At 37.3% G+C, this 18,968-nt stretch overlaps 1 protein-coding gene and 1 pseudogene across 1 annotated transcript in view; both read left to right on the top strand.

Annotated features, from left to right (window-relative positions):
* Nucleotides 1–2,911: 2,911 nt before the first annotated feature.
* On the top strand, nucleotides 2,912–17,061 carry LOC127633156 (coiled-coil domain-containing protein 57-like; annotated as a pseudogene).
* LOC127633372 (fatty acid synthase-like) overlaps nucleotides 17,058–18,968 on the top strand; it is a 33,730-nt gene continuing 31,819 nt past the window's right edge. The window contains exon 1 of the mRNA XM_052112409.1: nucleotides 17,058–17,245. The gene's annotated coding sequence lies outside the window, so the exon portion shown is untranslated. The remainder of the gene's footprint in view (nucleotides 17,246–18,968) is intronic.

Genomic DNA, 18,968 nt, shown 5'->3' with positions numbered 1-18,968 from the left:
CTCGGGCCCTGGGTACTCGGTACCCTTTACCCCCCCAGTCCGACGCCCCTGACCCTGTTGTTCAACATCTGTGGACCTGGAAGCCCAGCTGGCCTGTAAAGAAAAAGAATGGAACGAACTTTAGACTTTGCAGATCCAACAACTAGAGACAGCTCTACATGAGGCCACAACAGAGCTACCAGCCCAGAGGGAGCGTTTTCTCCATTTGCGGGATGACTTCAAGTACAATCTATTTGTGCTGGAGGAGAGGGACAGTGAGCTGAAGCGTTATGATGCTTTGGCAGCCCATGCTCAGACTGAGAACAGTTCCAATCGAGAAGAGGTCAGTGAGCTGAGGATTGAGATGGCAAAACTCCAGGATACCCTGGAGGAGGAGAGGAGAGCAAATGAGGTGGTTGAAGTGCAATATCAAAAGAGAGGAGTTCGGAAAAGATGCAGAGGTATGACCATGGGCTGCACTATTATTCAAACAGATAATCTGTATTCCAGTGGGTCAGAAATTTACATACACTAAGTTATCTGTGCCTTTAAGCAGCTTGGAAAATTCCAGTAAATGATGTCAAGCCTTTAAACAATTAGCCATTTAACTTCTGATAGGCTAATTAGAGTCAATAGGAGGTGTACTTGTGGATGTATGTTAAGGCCTACCTTCAAACTGAGTGCCTCTTTGCATGATATCATGGGAAAATCCAAAGAAATCATTCAAGACCTCAAAATTGTGGACCTCCACAAATCTGGTTCATCCTTGGGAGCAATTTCCAAATGCCTGAAGGTACCATATTCATCTGTACAAAAAATAGTATGCAAGTATAAACACCATGGGACCACACAACCATCATACCACTCAGGAAGAAGACGCATTCTGTCTCCTAAAGATCAATGTAGTTTGGTGCGAAAAGTGCAAATCAATACCAGACCAAAAGCAAAGGACATTGTGAAGATGATGGAGGAAACAGGTAGACAAGTATCTATATACACAGTAAAATTAGTGCTATATCGACATAACCTGAAAGGCTGCTCAGCAAAACCACCATAAAAAAGCCAGACTGCAGTTTGCAAGTGCACATGGGACAAAGATTTTATTTTATGGAGAAATGTTCTCTGGTCTGATGAAACAAAAATTGAACTGTTTGGCCATAATGACCATCGTTATGTTTGGAGGAAAAATGGTGAGGCTTGGAAGCCGAAGAACTCAATCCCAACCATGAAGCATTGGGGTGGCAGCATCATGTTGTGGGGATGCTTTGCTGCAGGAGGGACTGGAAAATTATGTGGATGTATTGAGCAACATCTCAAGACATTAGCCAGGAAATTAAAGCTTGGTCGCAAATGGGTCTTCCAAATGGAAAACCTACAATGTTGTGGCAAAATGGCAAAAAAGGACAACAAAGTCAAGATATTTGAGTGGTCATCACAAAGCCCTGACCTCAGTCTGATAGAACATTTGTGGGCAGAACTGAAAAAGCATGTGCAAGCAAGGAGGCCTTCAAACCTGACTCAGTTACACCAGTTCTGTATGGAGGAAGGGGCCAAAATTCCTGCAACTTATTGTGAGAAGCTTGTGGAAGGCTAAAATCTAAAATGTTAAAAAAAAGTTATACAATTTAAAGGCAATGTTACCAAATACTAACAAAGTGTATGTAAACTTCTGACCCACTGGGAATGTGATGAAAGAAATCAAAGCTGAAATAAATCATTCTCTCTACTATTATTCTGACATTTCACATTCTTAAAATAAAGTAGTGATCCTAACTGACCTAAGACAGGTAATGTTTTCTACTATTAAATTGTGGAAATTGAAAGGAATTGTGAAAAACTGAGTTTATATGTATTTGGCTAAGGTGTATGTAAACTTCTGACTTTAACTGTAACTAAGATACAGATACTCCATCCATCCATCGTCAACCGCTTATCCTGTGTACAGGGTCGCGGGGGGCTGGAGCCTATCCCAGCTAACATTGGGCGAAAGGCGGGGGACACCCTGGACAGGTCGCCAGTCCATCGCAGGATACAGATACTAATTGTGAAAACTGTCTATAACAGCATTTAATTTAGGTCTAGCCCCATTACATCATAACATCTATTTACAACATGTTTTTATATTATTAATTTGTATATTTTTGCAGTGGTTGATCATTTTAACCAATCACAATCAAAGAGGGCCAATGTGTTTACTGTAGAAAATTTCACAAACAAAAAGTTTGTTTTGGATGTATAGCCTACATAAAAATATGGCATACATATGCCCTCAAAATAATTGCAATTACAATATCAAGGGAAATAATCTAAAGTTATGATTTTTGTCATCCAAATTCTTTCCAAATTCTATGTGGAGCTTTCCTACCCATGTGGCATTTTGATGATTTCTTTGCTCATGATTGTTAGTGTGATGGAGAATGAGATCCAAACAAATGAAAATTAAACATTGAGACGAGATCTCCAGAGACGAATTCAAGAATCCGATGGGGAGCTGGTCCTGCAAAAACAGGTCTGGCAGTCACTGGCAGTAGTTTTGTATTCCTGTGCTTATACAACTCAACATCCATCTCAGAAGTATAGTTCAAAATGCGATCATTTATACTGCCAAATTCCAAAAAGGATTAAAAAAAATAAATACCACAAAAGTTGTCTAAAGCCCTAACATAGCTTTGTGTAAGGACAAAAACAAAACTGGGAAAATCTTAAGCATATTCAGAATGATGGTGTTTCATGTGATCTACAAATTAATCCACAGAGTGGATGCCCTTGGATTAATGCCAGGATATTGTTTGCTATTCGAAGTAAACTCACTGACCTGAAAGGATTCCAGCTGGCAGGAGTTCTTAGTTCTGTGTCAACTAAATCACTAAAGCAATCCTCACTTCATTCCGTGAAGTAAAATGACAAGGCTGTGAAAGGGCACAGATAATTGTGTTGAACCAAAACTACTTATGCCGTTGACTATTAAGGTCAGTTCTAAAATAAGTTATGTATTGTTCTGTTTCACTGGATTCTGTTGTTTGCCTTTGACATTTGAGTGCTCCATAAAGTATTTCACAAAACTCATTTTGGGTGCTTTTTTAGTTAAAAGCAGATACATTTACGGAAAATAGGTGCTGTAATCTATAATTATGTTGTTATGTTGTTATCCACAACAGGAAACAATGGCAGATTTTGACAGTGAAATGAGAAAACAGGAGCATGTGTTCAATCTAAAGTTTGATGAGATGAACAATGTTGACTTGAAGTAAGAAACACATCCCTTCAAACCTCTTTATTTACATTTACATTTATGCATTTGGCAGACACTTTTATCCAAAGTGACTTTCAGAGCACTTATTACAGGGACAATCCCCCCGGAGCAACCTGGAGTTAAGTGCCTTGCTCAAGGACACAATGGTGGTGGCCGTGGGGATTGAACCAGCAACCTTCTGATTAACAGTTATGTGCTTTAGCCCACCACACCACATAACACTTTCTTTTTCCATTGGAGGACTGAGCTGCTGATATCTCTGTGGGATCCACCGCATGCAATAATCTGAATTTAATTGTAATTTTGAACTGTACAGGAAAAGCTTTTGAGGAAAGAGCTGGAGGTCCATGCCAAAGTTCACAACCAGGCCACTGAAGACCTGCAGACATGTAAGGAACTTTACCAGCAGGCACTAAAAGAGATCCAGCACAAAGATTGGGATCTACAAAACACCACTGCAATGAAATACTCTAGGTAAACTGAAAATAATATTTGTACATTTTCCTTCACAGCCCTGAGACTAGTACAAATCTGCCTGCCATCGTTTGGAATAATAAACAGATACGTACCAATCAAATATTTACACTGAGAAACACCTGAGCATATTTAATAAACATTCTGGAGTGTTACAATCACAATTGTAATGCTTGGAAAAGAATACGCTTATATTTTGTCACTGTGTCTCAGATAAGAGACACATCAAAATAGTCAGTTGTACTACTGAGTAATTTTCCCTTTTATATGGTATTAAATCTAGCTGGCTGGAATAATATGTGTTTGAACCTACATTATAATTGTTAAGTAAAGTTATTTTTACTCAAATATTATGATCAGTTAATGAGTCAAGAACAGCCTTCAACTAGATACTTGAATTAAATCATGTTTATTTCATATATTAAAGATTCAATCTTTCAATTCAATCATGCAGCTCTTTTCACAACTGGTATTCCTGACAGCCAAGATAAACTTGGATGGTAGCTGCCAGTGACAGTGTAAAATGATCACACCTCTTTTTCTCAGGCAGAGAGAGAACTTTATAAAGCAAGTGCTGAAATAGTGTCATCACTCTAGCTTGTTTGTGATTGAAGAAATTTAGGGTGAGACAACCACCCCCCCCTGTTACAATTGCCTCTCCAAAAGATACTGGTCATTGAATGCAGTTTTCAGTGGGTAAGATTATTATTACTGTTTTCTGGGATAAAAGAGTTTAAGGACAAACTACAGCAATTGTAGAGCAACTATAAATGCTCCATCTATTGTCATTACATTTCCTGTGTCTTGAACATCTGTCCACTTTTCTTTAATTAATGGGCGACAAATTCAGATTGAGTAGATTTATTATAAAGGTACAGGCCTTGTAAAAGTAAAATAGCCTTTCTAGAACAGTCTAATGACAGCTTAAAAAAACTGTTGATGCCATGAACTCTTCCTTGGTTGATTAATATGCATAGCTTAAATTACTCTGGGTAGGCCGGCTTGTTTTGCTGTGCTGTTATGAAATGTGATATGTGCTGCTGTTGGCTGCAGACAAGCAGAGCTGGAACGCAGGTCTCGGGAGAAAGATGATGCACTTGGCCTTATGAGAGAGGCTCACACCAGGGAGCTCAAGGAAGAGAGGGGGAGGACTTCAGAGCCACAGGCCCAACTGAACAGGCGGATCCTGGAGCAGGAGAGGAGAGAAAAGAGCAATTCAGATGACCTCCACCATAAAGACCAGCAGATACAAGAGTAAGACACAGACATACAAAAATGACAGAAATATTATGTGGTTAATTTTTACATACCAAGAAACAGAACATGGCCAAAAGTATGTGGACAGCCAAACACCAAACTCATTAGACTGACATTAACCATTTTGGTGCTATAACAGTTTCCAATCTTCTAGGAAGGCTTTCCACAAGATGTGAGGATTTGCTCCCATTCAGACACGAGTCACAGTGAGATCTGGCGCTGATGTTGGGTGATTGTGTCTGGGTCACAATTGGTGTACTAATTCATCCCAAAGGTGTTTCAATCTAGGCTTTGTGCAGGACAGTCAAGTTCTTCCACACCAGACTCCATAAACCATTCACAATTCTCTTGAATGTCATAGTTTGCCATTGATTTACATTCACTGGAATTACTGGAATAAACAAACATATTAATAAGAAGGGGGTGACCACATACTTTTGGCTATATTGTGTGCCTGTGCTGTGGTTTTGAGTCTTAACTCAGAAACATTTGCATTTTTCATGAAATTGTAAATGGTCCAGTAGACCAACTGTATAGGTGGGAGGCAATGCATTGCCAGTGGCTCCTGCTGATGACTAGATGAGTGTAAATACATTTGAGAGGACATGTGTGGGTGTCTCTGATAATGGTTTTCAGCAAACTAGTATTATATAACATGTTTGTGATCTCAAGGCCTTAAAGTAATGCAATTGCTCCTAATTTTTCTGTGCCTATTGTTTAACTTTCATAAATTACAAATCACCAAATGGAGAACCTTAACTTGTATTTGATACCACAGTTGTAATTTGATTTCAACCTTGTTTCAAAGGCTCAGAATGCAACTGGAAACAACTCGATCTGGCTGCGATACTTACATCACTCAGGTCTCCAAAGAAATGGTTACCAAGTATACCGAGCTGCTTTCTGTCGGGAGAGAGAGGCCAAAGTGAAATTAGAGTTGCAAAAGTTTAAGGAGGATATAGAGAGTTGAGAGAGGTCACAAGATGAATAACTACATATTTAGATAGATATTCATCATGTCAAGTAGGACATTAAACCCCAGTTATCTTTAGCATTTTTTGGAGACTCTATTCAACAATAATTCGTCCTAAACTAGTATGGAATGGCATTATTGTAAACACTTGGATCACATTTTACTCAAATTACTCATATACTGTGTATCACCAACAACAAACTATTAGAAAGTCTCCCACTTTACCTGTATTCACCCTAACTTTTACCTGTAAATGACACACAACATGTATGTTGTTAAAACACAGGGTTCCCACAGTCAAAGAAAGGCTGGAAATACCAGGAATGTTTTTAAATTTGATATCAAAGACTGGAAAAATCATATATATATATATATATATATACTAGTTATGCTCAAAATATTGAAATGGCAACAAAATTGCTCTTGTAAAAATTCACTGCAGTGCTGCATTTGAACCTCCGAACGGGCTTTTTTTATTACCACTGAAGACATTTGTACACTTAAATGTCACTGTTTAAATCTATTAATCCATTAATCTATTAGACATTAGTACATGTCATACAAATAAAAATCTTCCCCAGCAATTTCCACAAAATTACTTCATAAATCCTCACCCAGGAATCAGGATAAGAAATGGAAATTTGTTGGTTGAAATGGGTCAGGAAACCTGTATTTGCCCTAAAATTGAGGGATTATGGAATTTTCCATATAGTCAACTTAAATAAATCCTACAGGTGAGTTGTATTGCTGTCAGGTATGAGGAGCAGGTAGCAAGTGGGCTGCAGAGAGAGCAAGCACTTGAGCAGAAGAGAGTTCAGCTGGAGTTAGACTAGGAGAGGCGATGTGAGGAGGTGCATTCTGAACACTACTTGAGGAGTAAGGAGCTCATCCAGAGCCTTACACAGTCCAGAGACCAGGTGAGCTGATGCACAGTCAGATAATCAGGTGAGATTTAAACTTGAACTGTGGAAAAAAGTTAAATTATCTTTACTGCAGACCTGCAAAAATCAGATAATGATCTATGTCATCTTATCATTTAGCAACTCTCTTGTCAGAACTTTATTCTATGAGAATGTAATATTGCCATTCTTTTGATATCCGGGTGTGTGTCCTCAGGTAACTGCTGAGTTAAGAGACAAGGAACGAGAGATGCAGGAGACAGTGGCAATGTTGAAAAGTGTCACAATAGAGTGTTATCAGGCACTGTGTGGAACCAAACCAGCACCTGGAACTCAGGGTAGACCACACATGGCTTTCTGTGTTACACCATTCAGACAGATATTCAATACTGTGAGGGAAGCTGGTGCCATTCAGAATCACATATTACAAATGAGATGTAACTGGGCACACATTCATGAACGGCACCATCCTGAGATCAAATGTCCAGTCATTGCTTTATCTCAATAATGCCCTGAAATTGGATGCTTTCACTTACGGATTAAAGTAATCATGGCTGACTGGGAACAGCACATTGTTACGATGACATCAGTAACTGAGTACTTCTGTGTAAAGCTGCATCTAGAATGCACCTTTAAAGTTCTTTGAGTTGCATGCCAAAGTATCTTGGTTGAAGATTAGAAGTCACACTGCTCAACAAACACTGTGCATGAAGCCAAGCATTTGACCCTACATTGCCCTAGCAGGACTGTTTCTAACTGTCTAACCATTTGCCACTCAGGGTAAAGAATTAACTACATTACTGCTAAAACAAAACTGAAGAAATAATGTCAACGTTCCAACCATTTATTTTTATTAACAGACATTAAAGACATCAATTCCCATTCAGTTCATTACAACTATTCTTAAGCAAGATTGCTGTGGTTGTTCATATCTGCCCCTGCCCATATCAGCTGTTTGATAGGTCATTTATCAAGAAACATTTAGGAGACTAAAAATAGCATGTCAGCAAGGGATGCTTGGCCACTAGCAGAATGGTACTTTGAAAGTTCACAATCTGTCAGGACACATGTTCATGGAAAGGTTATATCCCATACATTTAGCACAGCGTAACTTGTCTTAAATATCATCATGTTAAGTTACCAGTTGGCATTTTGCTCTTTGACCCAGATCTGATTATAAATTAATGTTTTTTAAGACATTTATTGTTATTTCTGTGGTGTGTCTCTTCAGTCCTTAAACACAGGCTTTCCCAATTGGGGCTTCTTGTGTGAGAAATAAAAAATGGCATTGCCAAACCAAATTGAATAAAAAATATGTTTATAACATAGATGTATTAAATATATCAAAATACATCACTTAAATGATCTAGTCAAAATTATTAAATAAGCTATTTATTCCCAAATAAAAAATGTGAAGATGTTTTGAAATTAATTGTATTTATTCATAGGTAAGTATTACTTAAATGTCAGGGGGGTACTTCAAATAGATAATTTAGGTCATAGGGGTTGTGACAAAAATTTAGGTAACAGCTTTTTGAATGATTGAAAATTCAGGTGTCAAAGTGTCATCATGCAACAGCCTCTTGCCTCCACCTAGTGGTTGCTAATTGGCTCATACAGTTGTTTCGCTTTACAATATTACATTGATCCTAAAACTACTCTACTAAATGTTCTAAATGAATAATATGAAGAGAACTTTTCACACAGGCATCTGCAGTGGACAGCGGCAATTTTCCTTCAGACGAGATCAGGAAAGTCCAGCAGCAGAACAGTCTCAGACCACTGATCCAGAAACCAGCACTGCAGGTACCAGCAGTTGCACTGAGCAATAAGTAAGGTTACAGGAATATTCAGGATTACAAATAAATTGATGATGTCAATAGATCTTAAGTAGTATTCAACCTGGGACATGCCTTTAAACTTTGGGCCTGTGTTTGACAAAATAAGTCAAATCCAGATTAGATCTGGAAAAATGTTTGCCTTTAAGAGTCTTATTGATCCAAAAAGAACCACAAGAAGAAGCACTCCTGTTCTGAAATGTCCTGAGTACAAGGGGACTTGAAATAACCATAGCATTTCTGTTAGGACATTTAAGTATCAGTCCTGATTAGGGTTAGAATGGAGAACTAGTTCTTATTCAGAACTGGGTTTTTATATTCAAATATAATTTTTGATGCTGATGGAAGACTATCGCCAAATAATCGTTAAAGGAACTGTAAAAGAGCCAGAATCATTAAGGGGAATCAAAACCAGATTTGTTTAATGCCTTATGATTCCCGCCCTTAGTCTTTATGTATGAAACTGTTTGTGCATATAGGGACTACGGAGTACAGTAAAGACCTGAAGAAAGACGCTGAGATGTTGTCAAGAAAAAGAGGAGAATCAGTTGAAGCAGGCGTTGAACACCACCAATACCGCCAAAACCTCTGTCCTTGCTCTTCCAGTTTCTACTGACAATGCTTACATTCATAACCACATGAGATCACTCAGTGAGACAATAGGTGACACAAAAACATGATCTCAGACTTTAAGCACACCAATTCTATTATTTGAATGCTATAATGCAGTGGTTCCTAAATATATCGCCGTAATTAACATTTTGAATCAAAACAATGGATTCCTATAAAGCTATTCACACCTGAATCGAATATTCATGCACCAACAAAGCTAGTATTTTTTTAATTAGTATCATTTATTTATTTTACAGTGAGTGTGCCCTTTTTTCTTCACCTGCCGAAGAAATGCCCTGATCAATAAAATATGAGCTTTTGATCATGTGTCAGGAGCTGCTGCAGTTACAACAACCAGCACAACTGGTGGCGCTAAAGCGCAGAAAGCAGTTTTGACCACCGACAAAAAATGCTGAAGTAGCTCAAGGAAGAAATCTTGGCCTAGCTGATGTGCATTTCATTTGCATCAATTGTCAACTTAAAAAAAAATTCTCTTATGGGTTCTCTTTACATGTAAAATTTTATTTCTGCATCACTGCACCCACTTTGAAAAATAAAACTCTCAAACATTGATTGACTTAAATATTTCATATTGCTGCATTTTTACCTTTGCATTTAATCTTACATAATTTATCTTATATCTCTAATACAAAATATATTGCAGCATCTCTGTCTTTGTGTCACTTTCTTTTAATAAAAACTTTGTTTTTTCTTCAACAAAGTGTTTTTCTTCACCAAATATAAATATAGAAATACTATTGCTATGACTTGCAATTATGTAATCGTTATTGCTGTACTATTGTTAACAGTGGAAGTGCACCCCAGTTTGGGAGCTACTGCTGTAATGGTTTGGTGATTTCGGTTTAAAGTGTTTATATGCCTCTCAAAAGCTGGAGCAGTCTGGACTTTTAGCAAATTCAGTCCTAAATAACAGGATAAAGAAAGCAAAGAAGACAGGTGGAGATCTTGGTAGTAACATTGAGTTCTAAAAATGTTTAGTTTGTTGGTGGAATACAAGAGGAGAAAGTATCAAGTGTCGCTGCTCTGAAGAAACAGGAATTGAGGCTAGCTCATTTGGAGTCTGCTGTGGAACAGCTCACCCAGCAAGTAATGTAATGCTTATTTAGATGGAAATACACTTAACGGATGGCATTGGCAGCTCTGTCTTCAGCTTTGCCTGTGTGCCTTTGCTTCTGAATGTCTTTATTTTTCATTGGCTTTTAATGATTAATTATCAGTAAAGCTGATATATTATTTATACTCTTTTATTCAGTGTCACTTAAAACATATTGAAAATGAAGGATTATGCCTGCAGCTGGCCAATCAGAAGAGGGCAGCAGCAGCTGAAGAGATAAGGCTGAAGCAAACATTGACAGCAAGTCAGCTGGAGTTGAGGAAAGTGAGACAGGAGGCAGAGGAGTACCAAAAAGGCAGCTTGCTGCACAACCTGGAAACGGTTGCACTTGGTATCCAGGCAAGTTTTACAGGATTACATAAATAGAATTTAACTTCAAATAAAGTTTTCCAATAAATTGTCTTCCTGAAATAAACAGAACAATTCATGTAATTTCCTTGGTACATATCATTATTGAATTACAATTTATTTGTGACCATTGTTCCTAATCAGATATAATATTACATGGAACACTTCAATACAACTTGATCCAATGTGTAGTTGAATATAATGTGTAAATGCAGTGAGCTCTGTAGTTTATTTGTTCTACAATAAAGAGCATAGCAACAATTATAGTAACTGGGGGACATGTCCTGTCCACTTTTTGCTTTATGAAGAAAAAAACCATAAAACAACTATAGGAAGCGGAAGCCTGTGCCAGCTGTTTGCATATATATATATATATATATATATATATATATATATATATACATATATATATATATATATATATATATATATATATATATATATATATATATATATATATATATATATATATATAAACCAAACTGGTTTATAATATTCCTCCCTCACACTTTTTAGATTGTTCCGACTCTGCTATAACATATAACTGACATGAATCATCTCTTTTACGGTATGTTATGTGGCTTCCTAAACAATAATCTCTAATGATGAGACTGTGTGTCTGATATTCAAGAGGAGAACCTGTCCCTGAGACGGCAGCTGCTGTTACAGAGTTCTGCCAGAGAGGGCGCTGGGGGTGATGTCTCTTTGCTCCAGTCGAAGCTTAAACAGGCGTGCAGGCTTGATCTCCAGTCAGGACAAACGATAGCTCATTGAAATAGGCAACAGGCTCCGGGCTCAGCTGACAGGCAGGACTGGATTGTTGGTATTGGTTTTGAAGGGTACTTATTGCTTCCAGTAGTATACTCATTTGAAAGGGTTTTATTAAGCGAAGAAATTATGTTAGATTTATATATTTTCTTTAAAGAAAATGTAAGGATTGAGAGAGAAAGGGATAGAAAGAATCCTCTCTTATCATTTTGTGAAAGGACAGATGGGGTTAACTCTGATAAATCTGCTCTCATTGGTATGCTGGTGCCCCACCACAATGGGTTTATCCATGTTTATAGCAAAGGATTAGGAGTTTGGGTCTCAATAGAGAGCCTAATGCTTATTTGTCCCAGAAATTCACCATGCTTTGTTTATTTTGTCTGCTTCAAATGTGTTCCTGTGATACTCATCGAGAAGTTATTCAGTACATGACTCATCACATCCAAACATTTTTACTGGTTGCATCCCCAGTTTGATTTGCAGCTTGTATAGGCATTTATTTTATGAATATTGGCATGAATATAAACAAAAAAGAATACTGTAATTTAATTTTTTGTCTTTACAATATTCTTGAAAGAATATCGTCCTTCTAAAGTCTAGATAAAATCAAAATTTACTATATTTGCTTTCTTAATGCTTGTTTTTGAGTAATATTGCTGGATTTTGCATGGTTCCCCTGTGCATTTTACTCCAAAGACAAAAAAATCTATCTTCACACCTGAAACAACTTTCCTTTTCGTCTGACATCACATCATCTCTTACTTATCAGCATCTCACCTCTTTAACCACATGTTAAACAGTATAGATATCACTTTTCACAGTCCAGTCAATTCCTGATGGCTAAAATACAGAATATCCTGTTTCACTCAAAATATGTTACATTATAAAAGTATAATGGGTTGCAAATGGTTTTCATGTTGATATTAAGTTTTTTTTGTGGTTAGATACAATAAATGTTTTATTTTTCTCAGTTGCACTGTACTCAACGATCATATTCAAACCAAATAATGATCCACAGCTTGGTAGATAAAAACCCCTCCCAATTGGAGCGTGGGGTCCAGCCAAAGGGCCGTTTGCCTACCCTTGAACAGCTACAGTACGAGCTAACCACTCAGGTGACTCAAGCAGAACACTTTGAAAACATACTTGCTATATCGATTCTTAGGGAGAACATATTTAGTAATCAGTTTTACCTATCCCATCAGCCGATTTAGACTGCTTTTATGAAATGCAATTCTCATTAAGGCCATCGGAGTGTGGCAAAAGGCCAATGAACTCACCTTTGCCAGTGCATTAAGAAGATGCACAGTCGATTGTGATCACATTTAAATACATTTGTTTGAATCTCACTCCTAGGAGCTACAATATGCTCAGAGAGATCAGAATAAGAAAACGCCTATTATAGTTTGTCCTGAGTTCTCTGAGAGTGACGGATCAGACCAACACAGAACCACCAACCCATGGGAGCCACCAATCAGAGTTCAGGTTCTTTGACATTCTATCTTCACCACCTAAATTTAGCCCACATATTTGTCATTGTTACGTGAATTAATGATTCTTTGATCATGTCCTCTCTCTGTTACTTAAGACTTTGGGGCAGTAAAGGAAATGCTCCTCCACACCAGAACCAATCTGAAGCCCCGGTACGACTGCCTGGGTCACCCTGTGACTTGCAGTCATCTGTGCGCACAGATGAGTCTTTGCAGGATGTGTGGCAAATGTTGGATCGAGGTTTGAGCTCCTCAGTGTTTTCTCCAAGTGACAGTGAGAACAAAGGTGGAAATAAAGGCATGAGTGTGCCACTTTTCTAAACTTTTTTTTTATAAATAGGAAATTCAATCTAAAGATCCAGAATTGGTCCGCGACCCTGTACACAGGATAAGCGGTTGACGATGGATGGATGGATGGATCCAGAATTGGTCTAGTGGAATAAAGACTATAATTTTTTAATTTGAGTATAACATATTTTTGAAAATATGAGTGGAGACATCGCTATTTCTAAAAATAAATAGTGCACTATGTGGTTGGAAGACTAGAACAGATAACTGCAACATGTTGTACTGTACTGTTGACCGTGTGCAATTTCATCACCTGAAATGTCAAGGCAAAGAATCAGAATTGCGTTGTGAACTGGGGCAATCACAGCAGAGCTGCATGATTGGAATCGAGGCCAAAAGAAAGTTGCCCAATTTATTGCCTTATTGTTGATTGCCTGCCATTTGCTTTGTTTTACTGGCTTTGCTACCCTTTTATGGATGTTGTGATACATACATTATGATGTATTGACAGAAATACTGGCATAAAACAAAGCCTGATCATGACAGCCTAGTTTTATTATCTAATTTCTAATCCTTCTTCTAGAGATTATTTTTTCTTTTAGTAACTCACTTTCATTGAATACTTTGCAGTCCCTTAAAGGAATCGTTCTCCTAAAAATTTTAATTCTCTCATCATTTACTCACACTCAGGACATCCCAGATGTGTATGACATTCTTTCTTTCTTCTGCAGAACTCAAATAAAGATTTTTAGGAGTATCTCAGCTCTGTAGGTCCATACAATGCAAGTGAATGTTTGCCAGAACTTTAAAGCTCCAAAAAGCACATAGAGGCAGCACAAAAGGCTGTGACACATCAGTTTTAAATACAGCTGTTGAAATCAGGTGTCTTTTTAAAACAAAGTGTAAATCAGTCGAGTTGCTTAGACTAAAGTTCTACCTGAGATTACGTTCACCTCGCTGCACCCTGGAAAGACATTTGTATCATTTGAGAACCTTGACACTGAAATAGTGGCAGTGAATGCTGACTGATGCAATGGCTCTCTGCCTGTGTGTCTAGGAACCAGCCCAATGCACCCTGCAATACACCATGAGCTCAGGCAACTCGAAGTTCAATAAAGTGTTGCCTCATGGTACAGTACATCACTTAGTCCAAGGCACCATATCGAATGATATTTATTTACCCTGACAACATTTAATTATTCTACATCAGTCACATGTAGTAAGCAGCTAGTTTTACTTGTGCACCTTTGTCAAAATCATGCTTAATTTATCCACTTTGAAGTGAAGTTTTGTGAATTACTATCAAAGATAAATTAATAATGTTTTCATATAAAGTCTCCAAGGACACAAATCTCCATTCCCCTCAAATAACCCATGGTTAAATGTACACTCAAGGGCACCATGGTGATAGCTCTTAGCTTACTTCTTTCTGGGATCGACCCAGCAACGTTCTGATTACCAGCCCTGACTTTTAGCCACTTTGCCACAGAGGATTCAATGAACAAATTAGGCATTTAATCCCTTTGTCAACTGTATTATTCTACTCACATGTACAGTCGCCATAGCAAAAAGAGGAGCGCAAGGCATAACTCGTCAGCCTCCTTCTCCACTGGTCACTGTGAAGGGCACAAAAGCAACATTACAGGAGAAGAAAAAACAAAGTCACACAACATTTGTACCTGGAATAAATACACATGCTTTTGGAAATCTGGGCAAGATTCGAAATTACAAATTAAAGACTGAAAAAAGACATCATAAACATTTTGGGACATCCTGTTTGAAGGAGTTTGCTATTTGAAAAGCTGTATTTTTATTTGCTTTTTTGCATCATGCCTTTTTTTTGTAAATTTTTTTAAAAACAATCTAATAAATGATTGTATGATTTGACCAGCATATATGCTAATCAGTAGTCTTTTATATTGAGGCAGAGGATGGGGAAATGTTTTTTATTAAACAATTTAAATTTTTCAGATTTTCATGGACCACTTGAATGTAAATTTTCAGTATTTTCAAATAAGTGTAAAATTACCTTTAGTCAGATGGTACTCACAAATAAGTATTTATTAGTATGTTTTGTTTATGTTATTGTATTTTTTAATGACACTTTATATTCTGTATGTAGCATCTTTATTTCTCAAATCAATGTGAAACGCAAATCTTTGAACGACAGTAACCTCTGCAGGTGTAGATTCAACTCCTCCCATAGCATGTCCTCACATCACCCTATCTCCTAGCAACACCCTTGTATTCATTCTGATTGGCTTATTTTACACACCTCCAGTCACTGATTGGTGCAATGTTCTTTCCTGGCAACCATCAAAAATTCATTGTACAGTCTCTCAAGTCTCTCATGGGCTCTGTAGCGCCACCACAAGACACCCGGTACAAACTGAGAACCACAATCTGTGTGCCACTGTCACGTTTTATTACTTCTGTATCAAACTAGTAGTTATAAATAATCGATAGGCTATTTGTTAGACTGACATTGTCAACACTACAATAAGGTTGTTTTTGTTCACATTCGTTAACTAGGTGACATTAACAATGAGCAGTTCTTTTACCTCACTCATTAAAAGGATTTAATTCACATAACAATTATTAGTATTTTTTCATCATTTTCACCCTTATGCCACCCTAGATGTGTATGACATTCTTCTTGATTCTGGTGAACACAAACAAAGATTTTAGAAGAATATCTCAGCTCTGTGAATGGGTACCAAAAAATGTTAAGCTCAAAAAGCACATAAAGGCAGCATAAAAGTAATCCATAAAACTCCAGTGCATAAATCCATGTCTTTAGAAGCAATATGATATGGGTGGGTGAGAAACAGATCCATATTTAAGGCCCTTTTTACTTTAAATGTATAGGTGGCAATAAGCATGAGGAATGAAAATCACCAAAAACAAAAGAAGAAAAATTTGAAAGTGGAGATTAATAGTAAAAAGGACTTTTTAATATTGATCTGTTTCTCAACCACCTTTATGTTGTTCTGAAGTCATAGATTTAACCACTGTAATCATATGGATTACTTACACGCAGCCTTTATGTGTTTTTATGGAGTTTCAACATTTTGGTTCCCACTGTAAGGACCTACAGAGATGAGATATTCTTCTAAAAACATTAACAATTTATATATATATATATATATATATATATATATATATATACATATATATATATATATATATAAGCTGTTAAAAATGTTGTTCATTTGTTAATGCATTAAAGATCATGCACTAAAAATATATATTTTTTAAATAGCCTAGAAACTTATTGTAAAGTGTTACCCAAATTATATTAATTAAGTGTAAATTAATATGAATGCAGTCTGTTCTTTAGGTTCACAAACAAAAGGATATAGAAGTACCATATTTTACCCTATAATTTAAATAATCTATCTACTATTTAAGCAAGTAATCCAAAAATAATGAACCATTAGGACACTTGTTGCATATAAACTTTACCAAATTTCAGACAAACGACCCCGTGTTGCCTTGAACTTGAACTTGGCTGATCAAACCCGCAAAGCAGAATTGCTTACTGTGTGTATGTGATCATCCAATGATGAACTTTAGTAACCCAGGCTTTTCAGACGCGTTTTTTTTCTGCACGGAATTGCGACGTCGGTAGGAAATCAGCCCATCACTGGCTACGTCTCCAGCCCATCCTCCACTCTCATTGGACCGCACTCCAAAGCCAAACTGTCAGCCCATGTGGCGTGGCCGTCTATGATGTCGGACATTTAAAGGAATCAGACACAGGGACTCAGAAGTGCGAGAGTGATGTTTTAGGGCTTGGCCGAGGGGGGAATCACTGTAACTCTCAATTCTGTACCGGGAGCTTGCAAATTTAATAGGGATATATAGCATACGTAAACCCTATCCTAAAGAATCTGCGGCGAAAAGTGAATTCAATTGTACCCACGTTCAGGTAAGCAAACACGTATTATATTAATAGTGTTAGTGCTGGATAGTTTTACCAGATTGGCATTCACTTATGTAGTAAAGATGGAGTTTCAACTGCTTCTTTAATGCGCTGAACATGAATATCGTAAACGAAGTGATACAACAGATGTGAACATATAGTCTATGTTAACGTTTGCCTGGAGGCTGCAGATCGAGTAGACAGACAGTAGAGGAAGAAGATTGCGACACCGTGATGCCGGTGTGTCACGCTATTTTTGCAATGTTCAGTATGTGTAGATTACGCCACGCTTCAGCTCAGATTCACAGCAGTGAAATGCAATGAACTGGTTTAGTGATTTCAATGCACAGTGCGCATCTCGCTAATCCATTGTGAGGGAGCTGGTGGTTCAACCGACTAGATGTGTGTAGTGTGCATGCAGCATATATCGTCCATATGCTACAAGAACGCGCATACACGCATCTCCTTCATAAATGGAACACGCTACGATGCGAAAAAAGTATCAGGGCGGCCCTTGTATAGCCAATTCGGAATGTGCCACCATGCATGAAACTTGGTTTGCCACTGAGGAATGCCAGGCTGGAGATGCATTAATGACTGTTTGTGTGGGCCTTGGTCTAGTTTGCATTGCAGGACTTACTTTCCCGCTTCATCCCTAGACATTTATTTTAGTTAACATTTATAAAAACAAGTAGTTCATCCAAAAATAAAAATGTTCTCATTATTAAAGTAACTTGCCCTCATGCCATCCCAGATGTGAATGTCTTTCTTCTGCAGGACACAAAAGAAGATTTTTAGAAGAATATCTCAGCTCTGTATGTCCATGCAATGCAAGTTAATGGTGACCAAAACTTTGAAGCTCCAAAGAGCACATAAAGGCAACATAAAAGTAATTAAAAAAAACTCCAGTGGTTGAATCCATGTCTTCTGAAATGATGTGATTGAACCGACCAAAATGTAACTCCTTTTTCACTTTAAATCTTGGCATCAGTAGTCTCCTTCACGATCATGATTTCAAGCTTGATTACACTTTCTAGTACCATCTAGCGCTGTGCAAATTTGTTCTCAAGCTTGAAATCAAGATTGTGCCTAGAGATTGCAATGCATGATGTACTCTGAAAAATGAGTTACATTTTGGTCAGTTTTAAACCAAAACTGATTTGGTCTCTTCAGAAGACATGGATTAAATCGCTGGAGCCTTAATTTGCTTTTTGGAGCTTCAAAGTTTTGGTCACCATTCATTTGCATTGTAATGATCTATAGAGCTGAAATATATTCTTCTAAACATCTTTGTGTTCTGCTGAAGAAAGAAAGTCATATACATCAAAGATGGCATGAGGGAGTAAATGTTGAGAGAATAAAAATTTTTGGGTGAACTATTCCTTTAAGGAACTAAAACCAAAAAATAAAATGAATGATATTTTTTGCAGAATATAACTGAAAATGGGAATGAAGTCCATTTATTTCAATTGTTCCAGACTGAAAACGTCACTTTCAAATGCTGGTTAATGGTTAACAGTTATTTTTGTTCGGATCATTTTTATTTCATGAAGCCAAAGACCAAAGGGTTTATCACAGTAAACTTATGGAATTACTGCACTTCCTGTTTCCTGGAAAAATGAGGCTTCTCACTTTTTAGTAGAACGCAAGCATGTGCTTTGATTCTAAAAGAAACTGCTAGTTCAAAGACCAAGGTTTGTAAAAAATAAATAATAATAATTTTGTTCGC

This window comes from Xyrauchen texanus, chromosome 40, assembly GCF_025860055.1.
Source record: "Xyrauchen texanus isolate HMW12.3.18 chromosome 40, RBS_HiC_50CHRs, whole genome shotgun sequence".
NCBI classification, from domain to species: domain Eukaryota; kingdom Metazoa; phylum Chordata; class Actinopteri; order Cypriniformes; family Catostomidae; genus Xyrauchen; species Xyrauchen texanus.
Note: the sequence above shows the minus strand (reverse complement) of the source record. Positions and strands in the feature narration are given on the sequence as shown.